The 12748-nt window shown below is 37.9% G+C and overlaps 1 long non-coding RNA gene across 1 annotated transcript in view; it reads left to right on the top strand.

Annotated features, from left to right (window-relative positions):
* Nucleotides 1-11244, top strand: part of LOC116666067 — a 14134-nt gene extending 2890 nt beyond the window's left edge. The window contains exons 2-3 of the long non-coding RNA XR_004322942.1: nucleotides 6957-6973; nucleotides 11194-11244. This is a non-coding gene — a long non-coding RNA (uncharacterized LOC116666067). The remainder of the gene's footprint in view (nucleotides 1-6956; nucleotides 6974-11193) is intronic.
* Nucleotides 11245-12748: the final 1504 nt, after the last annotated feature.

The raw sequence follows: 12748 nt of genomic DNA, 5'->3' as shown, positions 1-12748 counted from the left end.
TAGTTTAAAAATGTAATGGGCAAAGTACAGTCCCTTCCATTTGAATAGCCACTGGAATTCTGGATATTCCCGTAGGTTAAAGAACAAAAGCAAAGTAACTATTCTACTTTAAGAAGTTGCTCATAGACTTTAAGACATTCACTATATATATACTGTTACAGGAAAGAATTAAGCAATTTGAAATTTAAAAAAAAAAGAAATCTACTGCTGAAAATGAAATTCTCTCATGTCTGCTGACCATAAAATAAAGGCACTAAATTAATGCTCCATTTACTGTTTTCCTACCAGCATAGGCCATGATAATTGCCTTCACATTCCCTGTATGCTAGATGAATGAACTCCTCCAAACATGCTCAGGTCTGAGTGTTGAATGTGTGTGAAGCCGTCAATCACCTAGCTTGTCTGGAACACACAGATTCTTTTGAGAGGGGAACTACACTTCATAAATATATATGGGAAGGTAGTAGCTCTAACTCGGGTTTACAGTGAAAACTGAGTGAATTTAAAACCGGCACTAGGAACCAGTCTGAGGAACCACAGTAATTGTTTCTAGAGCTATATCTATTCTATTTATGCTACATGAAAAAACGTCCCTCCAAATGCTCAATTCTGTAGGATAAGGGTGTGTAAAATCATCAATCACTTAGCTTTTTGGGAAGACACATTTTCTTCTCAGTGGGAAAATACACTACATACATATATATGGGGAAGTAATAGCTCGATCTCGGTTTTAAATTGAAAACTGCATGAATTTCTCTAACCGGCACCAGGAAACATACTGAAAAAACAGTGTAAGTGTTTAGAGTGCTACCTATTCTCTTTAAGCTAGATGAATGAACGTCTCTGCAAATTCTCAATTCTGAGATTTAATTGTGTGTGAAAGCCGACAATCAACTAGCTTGTTGGAAATAAACATTATCTTTTCAGTGGGGATCTACACTACATGAATATAGATGGGGTGGTACTAGCTCAAACATTGTTTTACAGTGAAATCTGCAGGAACTTTCCCGGCACTAGGAAACATACTGAGAAACCAGAGCAATTATTTCTACTGCAACCCATTCCCTTTATGCTAGATGAATGAAAGCTTCTCCACATGTTCTGTTCTGAGGGTTTAATGCGAGCGAAAACCAACTGTCACTTCGTTTGTAGGGAACACAAACTTTCTTTGGAATGGGGAACTAACTACATACATATATATGGGGAGGTACTAGCTCCAGCTAGGTTTTATAGTGATAAATTCATGAAATTCAAACCGGCACTAGGAAACATACTGAGAAACCAGGTAGTGTTTCAAACTGCAAACGATTCCCTTCATCCTAGATGAACTAACGCCTCACCCCATGCACAGTTCTGAGAGTGAATGTGTACGAAAGCCATATATCACTTAGCTTGTAGGGAAAACATATTTTCTTTAGAGTGGGGAAAAACACTACATACATATATATGGGGAGGTACAAGTTCCAACTCGCTTTTACAGTGAAAGCGTCATGAACTTCAAACCGGCCATAGGAAACATAATGAGAAACCAGAGTATGGGTTTCTACTGCAACATATTCCCTATATGCTAGATGAAAGAACGTCTCTTCACATGCACGATTCTGAGAGTTAAGTTTCTATGAAAGCCATCAGTCCCATAGCATGTTAGGAATACACAGATTCTTTTCAGTGGGAAACTAACATACATACATATATATGGGGAATTTATTAGTTCCAAGTCGGTTTAAAAGTGAATACGGCATGAACTTCAAACCAGCACTAGGAAATATACAGAGAAACCAGAGTAAGTGTTTCTGTTGCTAACTATTATATTTATGCAAGATGAGCGAACGTCTCTTCTCATGCTCAATTCTGAGAGTAAATTGTGTGTGAAAGCCATCAATCACCTATCTTTTTGGGAACACACAGATTCTTTTCAGTGGGAAAAATCACTATATACATATATAAATAGAGTTAGTAGCTCCATCTCCGTTTTACATTGAAAAGTGCATGAAGTTCAAACCGACACTAGGAAACATGCTGAAAACCCCCAGTATTTGTTTCTACTAAAACCCATTCAATTTATGCGAGATGAACGGACGTCTCAACACATGCTCAGTTCTGAGAGATGAGTGTGCAAAAGCAGTCTTTCACTTAGCTTGTTGGAAACACACTTTGTTTCGAGTGGGAAATTACACTAAATACAGATATATTTGGAGGTACTAGTTCCAAGTAGGTTTTACATTGAAAACTGCATGAACTTCAAAGCGGAACTGGAAAACATACTGAGAAATCAAAGTAAATGTTTCTAGTGATACCTATTCTCTTTAAGCAAGATGAACGAACGTCTCTCAAAGTGCTCAATTCTGAGAGTTAAATGTGTGGGAAAGCTTCAATCACCTACCTTGTTGGGAACACACAGTTTGTTTTCAATGGGAATCTACACTACATACATATATATGTGTAGGAACTAGATCCAACCCGGTATTACAGTGGAAACTGCAAGAACTTCAAACCGGCAGTATTAAAGTTACTGAGAAACCAGAGAAAGTGTTTCTAGTTCTATCTATTCTCTTTATGCTATATGAACGAAAGTCTCTCCACATGTTCAATTCTGAGAGATAACTTTGTGTGAAATACATCAATAAAGTAGCTTGTTTGGAACACACAGATTCTTTTCAGTGGGGAAGTATACTACCAATATACATATGGGAAGGTAATAGCTCCAACACGGTTTTACATTTAAAACAGCAAGAACTTCAACCAGCACCAAGAAAAATACTGAGAAACTAGAGGAAGTTATTCTACTGCATCCCATTCCCCTTATGTTAGATGAGCGAACATCAGTCCACATGCTGTGTTGTGAGAGTTGTATGTGTGTGAAAGCCAACTATCACTTAGCTTGTAGGGAACACACAGTTTATTCTGATTGGGTAAATACACTACATACATATATATGGGGAGGTACTAGCTCCAACTCGGTTTTACATTGAAAAGTACATGAAATTCAAACCAGCATGAGGAAACATACTTAGAAACCAGTGTAAGATTTTCTACGGCAAACCATTCCCTTCATCCTAGTTGAAAGAACCCCTGTCAACATGCTCAGTTCTAGATTTGGATGTGTGTGTATGTAATCCATCACTTTGCTTGTAGGGAAACATAGATTCTTTTGAGTGGGGAACTACACTACATACATATATGAGGAGGTACTATATCAAACTCTGTTTTACTATGAAAAATACATAAACTTGAAACGGGCACTAGGAAGCATCCTGAGAAACCAGAGTATGTGTTTCTACTTCAACCCATTCCCTTTATGCTAGAGGAAGGAACTTCTCTCCACATGCTCAATTCAGTGAGTTAAGAATGTGTGAAAGCCGTCAATCAACCAGCTTTTGGGAATACAAAGTTTCTTGTCAGTGGGTAAATACACTGCATGCATACATATGGGGAAGCACAAGCTCCAACACGGTTTTACAGGGAAAACGGCATGAACTTCAAACCAGCACCAAGAAAAATACTGAGAAACCGCAGTAAGTGTTTCTACTGCATCCCTTTTTGGTTCTGCTAAATGAACGAAAGCCTCTTCACATGCTATGTTGTGAGACTTGAATGTGTGTGAAAGCCAACTATCACTTAGCTTGTATGGAACACACAGTTCTCCTGAGTGGGTAACTACACTACATACATATATATGGGGAGGTACTAACTTCAAATCGGTATTACATTGAAAACTGCATGAATATCAAACCAGCACTAGGAAACATACTGAGAAATCAGAGCAAGTGTTTCTAAGACAACCCATTCAGTTTATGCTAGATGAAAGAAATTCTGTCCAAATTCTCAATTCTGAGATTTAAGTGTGTGTGAAAGCCGTCAATAACATAGCTTGTTGGGAACACATAGTTTATTTTCAGTGGGAACGTACACAACATAAATATGTATGGAGAGGTATTAGCCAAAACAAGGTATTACATTGAAAACTGCATGAAATTCAAACAACACTAAGGAAAGATACAGGGAAACCAGAGTAAGTGTTTCTACTGCAAAACATTCCCTTTATGTTTGATGAACTAACGACTCTCCACATGAAGGATTATGAGAATTCAGTGTGCGTCAAAGCGTCTATTCACCTAGCTTGTTGGGTACACAAGGTTTCTTTTCAATGGAAAATTACATTACATACATATATAAGAGGAGGTTCTAGCTCCAACTCGGTTTTACAGTGAAAAATACATGAACTTCACACCAGCACTTGGAAACATACTGTGAAACCAGAGAAAGTGTTTCTAATAAAACCCATTCCCTCTATGCTCTATTAACGAACATCTCACCACATGCTCAAATCTGAGTGTTAATTGTGTGTCAAAACAGACATTAACCTAGCTTTTTGGGAACACACTGTATTTTTCCATTGGGAAAATACACTACATACATATATAAAGGGAGGTATATTATCCAACTATGTTTTACAGTGGAAATTGCATGAATTTCAAACCTGCACTAGGAAACATACTGAGAAACCAGATTAATTGTTTCAACTGCAACCCAATCCATTTCAGCTAGATGAATGAATGTCTCTCCACATGCTCAATAATGAGAGTTAAGTTTGTGTAAAACCGGTCATTATCAAGCTTGCTGGGAACACACAGTTTCTTTTTACTGGGAAAATTTGGCATATATTTATATATATATATATACATATAAATATATATATATATATTTATATATAGGGAGTTGCAAGCTCCAAAGTGATTTAACCGTGAAAAATACATGAAATTAAAAAGGGCACTTGGAAACATATTGAGAAAAGATAGTAATTATTTATACTGCTAACCATTCCCTTTATGCTAGATGAACGAATGTCTCTCCACATGCTCAGTTCTGAGAGTTGAATGTGTGTGAAAGCCGTCAATCACCTAGCTTGTCGGGAACACACAGTTTCTTTTGAAAGGGGAACTACACTTCATACATATATATGGGAAGGTAGTAGCTCTAACTCGGGTTTACAGTGAAAACTGAGTGAACTTAAAACCGGCACTAGGAACCAGTCTGAGGAACCAGAGTAATTGTTTCTAGAGCTATATCTATTCTGTTTATGCTACATGAAAAAACGTCCCTCCAAATGCTCAATTCTGAAGGTTAAGAGTGTGTAAAAGTCATCAATCACTTAGCTTTTTGGGAAGGCACATTTTCTTCTTAGTGGGAAACTACACTACTTACATATATATGGGGAAGTAATAGCTCGAACTCGGTTTTACATTGAAAATTTCATGAATTTCTCAAACCGGCACCAGGAAACATACAGAAAAACTAGTGTAAGTGTTTAGAGTGCTACCTATTCCCTTTAAGCTAGATGAATGAACGTCCCTGCAAATTCTCAATTCTGAGATTTAATTGTGTGTGAAAGCTGACAATCAACTAGCTTGTTGGAAATAAACATTATCTTTTCAGTGGGGATCTACACTACATGAATATAGATGGGGAGGTACTAGCTCAAACTCAGTTTTACAGTGAAATCTGCAGGAACTTTCCCGGCACTAGGAAACATACTGAGAACCCAGAGCAATTATTTCTACTGCAACCCACTCCCTTTATGCTAGATGAATGAAAGCTACTCCACATGTTCTGTTCTGAGAGTTTAATGCGAGCGAAAACCAACTATCAATTCGCTTGTAGGGAACATAAACTTTCTTTGGAGTGGGGAAATAACTACATACATATATATGGGGAGGTACTAGCTCCAGGTAGGTTTTATAGTGATAAATTCATGAAATTCAAACCGGCACTAGGAAACATACTGAGAAACCAGATAAGTGTTTCAACTGCAAACCATTCCCTTCATCCTAGATGAACTAACGCCTCACCGCATGCTCAGCTCTGAGAGTGAATGTGTACGAAAGCCATATATCACTTAGCTTGTAGGGAAAACATATTTTCTTTAGAGTGGGGAAAAACACTACATACATATATATGGGGAGGTACAAGTTCCAACTCGCTTTTACAGTGAAAACGTCATGAACTTCAAACCGGCCCTAGGAAACATAATGAGAAACCAGATTATGGGTTTCTACTGCAACACATTCCCTATATGCTAGATGAAAGAACGTCTCTCCACATGCACGATTCTGAGAGTTAAGCTTCTATGAAAGCCGTCAATCCCATAGCATGTTGGGAATACACAGATTCTTTTCAGTGGGAAACTAACATACATACATATATATGGGGAGGTACTAGTTCCAAGTCAGTTTAAAAGTGAAAACGGCATGAACTTCAAACCAGCACAAGGAAATACACTGAGAAACCAGAGTTAGTGTTTCTGTTGCTAACTATTATATTTATGCAAGATGAGCGAACGGCTCTACTCATGCTCAATTCTGAGAGTAAATTGTGTGTGAAAGCTATCAATCACTTATCTTTTTGGGAACACACAGATTCTTTTCAGTGAGAAAAATCACTATATAATTATATAAGTAGAGTTTCTAGCTCCATCTCGGTTTTACATTGAAAAGTGCATGAAGTTCAAACCGACACTAGGAAACATGCTGAAAAACCCCAGTATTTGTTTCTTCTAAAAGCCATTCAATTTATGCGAGCTGAATGGTCGTCTCAACACATGCTCATTTCTGAGAGATGAAAGTGTGCAAAAGCAATCTTTCACTAAGCTTGTTGGAAACACAGTTTGTTTCGAGTGGGGAATTACACTAAATACAGATATATTTGGAGGTACTAGGTCCAAGTAGGTTTTACATTGAAAACTGCATGAACTTCAAAGCGGCACTGGAAAACTTACTGAGAAATCAAAGTAAATGTTTCTAGTGATACCTATTCTCTTTAAGCAAGATGAACGAACGTCTCTCAAAGTGCACAATTCTGAGAGTTAAAAGTGTGGGAAAGCTTCAATCACCTAGCTTGTTGGGAACACACAGTTTGTTTTCAATGGGAATCTACACTACATACATATATATGTGTAGGAACTAGATCCAACCCGGTATTACATTGGAAACTGCAAGAACTTCAAACCGGCAGTATTAAAGTTACTGAGAAACCAGAGTAAGTGTTTCTAGTTCTATCTATTCTCTTTATGATCTATGAAAGAACGTCTCTCCACATGTTCAATTCTGAGAGATAACTTTGTGTGAAATACATCAATCACATAGCTTGTTTGGAACACACAGATTCTTTTCAGTGGGGAAGTACACTACCAATATACATATGGGAAGGTAATAGCTCCAACACGATTTTACATTGAAAACAGCAAGAACCTCAACCAGCACTAAGAAAAATACTGAGAAACTAGAGGAAGTTATTCTACTTCATCCCATTCCCATTATATTAGATGAGCGAGCATCCCTCTACATGCTGTGTTGTGAGAGTTGTATGTGTGTGAAAGCCAACTATCACTTAGCTTGTAGGGAACACACAGTTTATTCTGATTGGGTAAATACACTACATACATATATATGGGGAGTTACTAGCTCCATCTAGGTTTTACATTGAAAAGTGCATGAAATTCAAACCAGCATGTGGAAACATACATAGAAACGAGTGTAAGATTTTCTACTGCAAACCATTCCCTTCATCCTCGTTGAAAAAACCCCTCTCAACATGTTCAGTTCTAGAATTGTATGTGTGTGAATGTAATCCATCACTTTGCTTGAAGGGAAACATAGATTCTTTTGAGTGGGGAACTACACTACATACATATATGAGGAGGTACTATCTCAAACTCTGTTTTACACTAAAAATATATAAACTTGAAACGGGCACTAGGAAGCATCCTGAGAAACCAGAGTATGTGTTTCTACTTCAACCCATTCCCTTTATGCTAGAGGAAGGAACTTCTCTCCAAATGCTCACTTCAGAGTGTTAAGAGATTGTGAAAGCCGTTAATCAACCAGCTTTTGGGAATACACAGTTTCTTGTCAGTGGGTAAATACACGCCATGCATACATATGGGGAAGCACAAGCTCCAACACGGTTTTACAGGGAAAACGGAATGAACTTCAAACCAGCACCAAGAAAAATACTGAGAAACCGCATTAAGTGTTTCTACTGCATCCCCTTCTATTTCTGCTAAATGAACGAAAGCCTCTCCACATGCTATTTTGTGAGATTTGAATGTGTGTGAAAGCCAACTATCACTTAGCTTGTATTGAACACACATTTTTTTGACTGGGTAACTACACTACATTCATATATATGGGGAGGTACTAGCTTCAAATCTGTATTACGTTGAAAACTGCATGAACATCAAACCAGCACTAGGAAACATACTGAGAAATCAGAGCAAGTGTTTCTAAGACAACCCATTCCGTTTATGCTAGATGAAAGAAATTCTGTCCAAATTCTCAATTCTGAGAGTTAAGTGTGTGTGAAAGCCGTCAATAACATAGCTTGTTGGGAACACATAGTTTATTTTCAGTGGGAAAGTACACAACATAAATATGTATGGAGAGGTACTATCCCAAACAAGGTTTTACAGTGAAAACTGCATGAACTTCAAACAACACTAAGGAAAGATACAGGGAAACCAGAGTAAGTGTTTCTACTGCAACACATTCCCTTTATGCTTGATGAACTAAAGACTCTCCACATGCAAAATTCTGAGAATTCAGTGTGCGTCAAAGCGTTTATTCACCTAGCTTTTTGGGAGCACACAGTTTCTTTTCAATGGAAAACTACACTACATACATATATAAGAGGAGGATATAGCTCCAACTCTGTTTTACAGTGAGAAATACATGAATTTCACACCAGCACTCGGAAACATACTGAGAAAGCAGAGAAATTGTTTCTACTAAAACCCATTCCCTTTATGCTGGATGAACGAACGTCTCACCACATGCTCAAATCAGAGTGTTAATTGTGTGACAAAACAGACAATAACCTAGCTTTTGGGAACACACAGTATTTTTCCATTGGGAAAATACACTACATACATATATAAAGGGAGCTATATTCTCCAACTCTGTTTTACAGTGGAAAATGCATGAATTTCAAACCGGCACTAGGAAACATACTGAGAAACCAGAGTAATTGTTTCAACTGCAACCCAATCCATTTCTGCTAGATGAATGAACGTCTCTCAACATGCACAATACTGAGAGTTAATTGTGTGTGAAAGCGGTCATTAAACAAGCTTGCTGGGAACACACAGATTCTTTTCACTGGGAAAATATGCCACATATATATACACATAGGGAGGTACAAGCTCCAACGTGATATAACCGTGAAAAATACATGAACTTAAAAAGGGCACTTGGAAACAAATTGAGAAAAGATAGTAAATATTTCTACTGCTATCCATTCCCATTATGCTGGATGAATAATTGTCTCTCAACATGCTCAGTTCTGAGAGTTGAATGTGTGTGAAAGCCGTCAATCACTTAGCTTGTCGGGAACACACAGTTTCTTTTGAGAGGGGAACTACACTTCATACATATATATGGGAAGGTAGAAGCTCTAACTCGGGTTTACAGTGAAAACTGAGTGAACTTAAAACCGGCACTAGGAACCAGTCTGAGGAACCAGAGTAATTGTTTCTAGAGCTATATCTATTCTGTTTATGCTACATGAAAAAACGTCCCTCCAAATGCTCAATTCTGAAGGTTAAGGGTGTGTAAAAGTCATCAATCACTTAGCTTTTTGGGAAGACACATTTTCTTCTCAGTGGGAAACTAATCTACATACATATATATGGGGAAGTAATAGCTCGAACTCGGTTTTACATTGAAAACTGCATGAATTTCTCTAACCGGCACCAGGAAACATACTGAAAAACCAGTGTAAGGGTTTGGAGTGCTATCTATTCTCTTTAAGCTAGATGAACGAACGTGTCTGCAAATTCTCAATTCTGAGATTTAATTGTGTGTGAAAGCCGACAATCAACCAGCTTGTTGGAAATAAACATTATCTTTTCAGTGGGGAACTACACTACATGCATATATATGGGGAGGTACTAGCTCAAACTCTGTTTTACAGTGAAATCTGCAGGAACTTTCCCGGCACTAGGAAACATACTGAGAAACCAGAGCAATTATTTCTACTGCAACCCATTCCCTTTATGCTAGTTGAATGAAAGCTTGTCCACATGATCTGTTCTGAGAGTTTAATGCGAGCAAAAACCAACTATCACTTCGCTTGTAGGGAACACAAAGTTTCTTTGGAGTGGGGAACTAACTACATACATATATATGGGGAGGTACTAGCTCCAGCTAGGTTTTATAGTGATAAATTCATGAAATTCAAACCGGCACTAGGAAACATACGGAGAAACCAGATAATTGATTCAACTGCAAACCATTCCCTTCATCCTAAATGAACTAACGCCTCACCCCATGCTCAGTTCTGAGAGTGAATGCGTATGAAAACCATATATCATTTAGCTTGTAGGGAAAACATATTTTCTTTAGAGTGGGGAAAAACACTACATACATATATATGGGGAGGTACAAGTTCCAACTCGCTTTTACAGTGAAAACGTCATGAACTTCAAACGGGGCCTAGGAAACATAATGAGAAACCAGAGTATGGGTTTCTACTGCAACACATTCCCTATATGCTAGATGAAAGAACGTCTCTCCACATGCACGATTCTGAGAGTTAAGCTTGTATGAAAGTCGTCAATCCCATAGCATGTTGGGAATACAGATTCTTTTCAGTGGGAAACTAACATACATACATATATATGGGGAGGTACTAGTTCCAAGTCGGTTTAAAAGTGAAAACGGCATGAACTTCAAACCAGCCCTAGGAAATATACTGAGAAACCAGAGTAAGTGTTTCTGTTGCTAACTATTATATTTATGCACGATGAGCGAACGTCTCTACTCATGCTCAATTCTGAGAGTAAATTGTGTGTGAAAGCCATCAATCACCTATCTTTTTGGGAACACACAGATTCTTTTCAGTGGGAGAAAACACTAAATACATATATATGTAGAGTTACTAGCTCCATCTCGGTTTTACATAGAAAAGTGCATGAAGTTCACACCGACACTAGGAAACATGCTGAAAAACCCCAGTAATTGTTTCTACTGCAACCCATTCAATTTAGGCGAGATGAACGGAAGTCTCAACACATGCTCATTTCTGAGAGATGAATGTATGCAAAAGCAATCTTTCACTTAGCTTGTTGGAAACACAGTTTGTTTCGAGTGGGGAATTACATTACATACAGATATATTTGGAGGTACAAAGTCCAAGTAGGTTTTACATTGAAAACTGCATGAACTTCAAAGCGGCACTGGAAAACATACTGAGAAATCAAAGTAAATGTTTCTAGTGATACCTATTCTCTTTAAGCAAGATGAACCAACGTCTCTCAAAGTGCTCAATTCTGAGAGTTAAAAGTGTGGGAAAGCTTTAATCACCTAGCTTGTTGAGAACACACAGTTTGTTTTCACTGGGAAATCTACACTACATACATATATATGTGTAGGAAGCTAGATCCAACCCGGTATTACATTGGAAACTGCAAGAACTTCAAACCGGCAGTATTAAAGTACTGAGAAACCAGAGTAAGTGTTTCTAGTTCTATCTATTCTCTTTATGATTTATGAAAGAACGTCTCTCCACATGTTCAATTCTGAGAGATAACTTTGTGTGAAATACATCAATCACATAGCTTGTTGGGAACACACAGATTCTTTTCAGTGGGGAAGTACACTACCAATATACATATGGGAAGGTACTAGCTCCAACAAGATTTTACATTGAAAACAGCAAGAACTTCAAACCAGCACCAAGAAAAATACTGAGAAACTAGAGGAAGTTATTCTACTGCATCCCATTCCCATTATATTAGATGAGCGAGCATCCCTCAACATGCTGTTTTGTGAGAGTTGTATGTGTGTGAAAGCCAACTATCACTTAGCTTGTAGGGAACACACAGTTTATTCTGATTGGGTAAATACACTACATACATATATATGGGGAGGTACTAGCTCCAACTCGGTTTTACATTGAAAAGTGAATGAAATTCAAACCAGCATGAGGAAACATACTTAGAAACCAGTGTAAGATTATCTACTGCAAACTATTCCCTTCATCCTAGTTGAAAGAACACCTCTCAACATGCTCAGTTCTAGAATTGGATGTGTGTGAATGTAATCCATCACTTTGCTTGAAGGGATACATAGATTCTTTTGAGTGGGGAACTACACTTCATACATATATGAGGAGGTACTATCATAAACTCTGTTTTACACTAAAAAATACATGAACTTCAAACGGGCACTAGGAAGCATCCTGAGAAACCAGAGTATGTGTTTCTACTTCAACCCATTCCCTTTATGCTAGAGGAAGGAACTTCTCTCCACATGCTCAATTCAGTGAGTTAAGAGTGTGTGAAAGCCGTCAATCAACCAGCTTGATGGGAATACACAGTTTCTTGTAAGTGGGTAAATACACTGCATGCATACATATGGGGAAGCACAAGCTCCAACATGGTTTTACAGGGAAAACGGCATGAACTTCAAACAAGCACCAAGAAAAATACTGAGAAACCGCAGTAAGTGTTTCTACTGCATCCCTTTTTATTTCTGCTTAATGAACGAAAGCCTCTCCACATGCTATGTTGTGAGTCTTGAATGCTTGTGAATGCCAACTATCACTTAGCTTGTATGGAACACACATTATTTCTCAGTGGGTAACTACACTACATACATATATATGGGGAGGTACTAGCTTCAAATCGGTATTACGTTGAAAACTGCATGAACATCAAACCAGCACTAGGAAACATACTGAGAAATCAGAGCAA

The sequence above is a fragment of the Camelus ferus genome, chromosome 9, assembly GCF_009834535.1.
Source record: "Camelus ferus isolate YT-003-E chromosome 9, BCGSAC_Cfer_1.0, whole genome shotgun sequence".
Classification (NCBI taxonomy): domain Eukaryota; kingdom Metazoa; phylum Chordata; class Mammalia; order Artiodactyla; family Camelidae; genus Camelus; species Camelus ferus.
The sequence above is the reverse complement of the archived record's forward strand: the minus strand, read 5'-3'. Positions and strand labels throughout refer to the sequence as shown.